The following is a 2,365-nucleotide window of genomic DNA, read 5'->3' as shown; positions in this document are numbered from 1 at the left end:
ACATAAAACCATCCAAGACAAATCTAAGAAATATGATAGATCTATTCAACATTTGGAAGACACCATCAGAAGGCCTACTCTGAGCATAATGGGTGTAGAGGATCACTTAAAAACAGAAGTTAATGGTCTAGGAAATTTGTTTAACAGGATCCTAGCAGCCTATTCAAATACAATAAGTTTTAGGACTCCAAATAGACCAGACCAGAATAGGACATTCCACTGTCACATTATAATCCACACTGGATCAATTCAGACCAAGGAAAAGCTCCTTAAAGCTCTCAAGGAGGAAAGATGAATCACCTATAAAGAGAAACCAATTAGAATCACCTCAGATTTCTCAGCAAAGACAATCAAAGCAAGAAGAGCCTGGAATGATGTATGCCATGCACTACAGACAAACAACTATCAAGGAAGAATACTGTACCCAGCTTTACACTCCTTCATAACCGAAGGTAAACTAAAAATCTTCCATACCAAAGAACAACTGAAACAATATATCTCCACCAAACCAGCCCTACAAAAGATTCTTAATGATTTCCTACACAGAGAAAACTAACAAGACCACAATAAAGGCCAAGAAACCACACCCAAACTGAGAATCCAATAACCATAGGAAGAACGCAGTTGCTGCAGACCCCAAGAAGGTGCATAAAATGGCAGAAACTCCCAAATACCTCTCAGTCCTATCTGTCAACATTAACGGACTTAACTCTCCAATTAACCACACAGACTGCCCAGTTGGTTAAAAAGCAAGATCCTTCTGTCTGTTCCCTTCAGGAGTCACATCTTGCTCATAAAAACAAGCACATTTTCAACGTGAAAGGCTGGAACCAAATCTACCAAGCAAACGGCCCCCATGAAAAGGCGGGAGTTGCTATCCTAATATCAGATAAAATAGACTTCAAATTAAAATTAGTAAGGAAAGATAAAGAATGTCACTACATACTAATAATTAAGGGATCTCTCCTCCATGAGAATATTACAATTGTAAATACCTATTCACCAAACAATGGAGCACTTAAATTTATCCAAGAAACACTACTTTTCCTCATATCCCACACAGATCCAAAGACATTAATTGTTGGGGACTTTAACACAACACTTTCCCCACTAGATAGATCAACTCGAGAAATCGCAGATCAAAACAACTGCATAGATCAACTAGATTTCACAGACATCTACCGAATGTTTCACCCAACAGTTTCAGAATACACATTTTTCTCAGCAACACATGGAACATTTTCCAAAATAGTCCACATTTTAGGCCACAAAGCAAACTTGTCGAAATTCAAAAACATTGAACTTATACCTTGCATTCTCTCACACCACAAGGGAATAAAAATAGAACTCACCACCAATAGCCACAACAGAAAGTCCTGTAACACATGGAGGCTGAACAACACACTGCTGAATCGCCAGTGGGTGATGGAAGAGATTAGAAAGGATATTCAAATGTTCATGATATTCAACAAAAATGAATACACAAATTACCAGCTCTTCTGGGAAACAGCAAAGGCAGTACTCAGGGGCAAGTTTATATCTTTGAGTTCCTACATCAACAAATTGGAAAGAGCTGAAACCAACAGTTTAATAAGGCATCTGAGCCTCCTTAAATAAGAGCAGCAATATAAACCCCTATCCAGTAGATGGAAAGAAATAATTAAAATTAAATCAGAATTAAATGAATTAGAATCCACAAAAACCATAGAAAGAATCAACAAAAGAAAGAATTGGTTCTTCTAAAAAATTAACAAAATTGACAGACCCTTAGCAAACCTTATCAGAAAAAGAACAGAACAACCCAAATAAATAAACTTAGAGGTTAGAATAAAACATCACCAGAGAAACAAGCAAGATTCAGAACATTATTAGGGAATACTTCTCAAAACTTTATACTAATAAATTTGAGAACTTTGCAGAAATGGATCTTTTCCTAGCAAATATTGACATGCCGAAACTAAACCAAGATGAGTTAAATCATTTTAACAGGCCCATATCAAGTATTGAAGTAGAAACAGCAATTAGAGTGCTCCCATCTAAGAAAAACCCAGGACCAGATGGTTTTACAGCAGAATTCTACAAAGCATTCAAAGCAGAGCTCACACAAATACTCCTCCAACCCTTCAATGAAATTGAAAAAGAAATTTCACTACCGAACTCATTCTATGAAACCATCATAACCTGTCGGGTCTTCGTTCATCCCACGAATGATGGATGGGGGCCAAGGAAAGGTAATGTGGCCACTCACCTGTTACCCAGCCTCCCTTAGTCCATGAGATAATCAGACCCAGCGGTCAGTCAAGTCAAGCAGGAAAGCTCATTTATTAACACAGAGCAGGCCCTTTTTAAAGCAAAAAAAAAGCAT

This window comes from Dipodomys spectabilis, unplaced genomic scaffold (assembly GCF_019054845.1).
Source record: "Dipodomys spectabilis isolate Male_0828 unplaced genomic scaffold, ASM1905484v1 ptg000651l, whole genome shotgun sequence".
NCBI classification, from domain to species: domain Eukaryota; kingdom Metazoa; phylum Chordata; class Mammalia; order Rodentia; family Heteromyidae; genus Dipodomys; species Dipodomys spectabilis.
The sequence above is the reverse complement of the archived record's forward strand: the minus strand, read 5'-3'. Positions refer to the sequence as shown.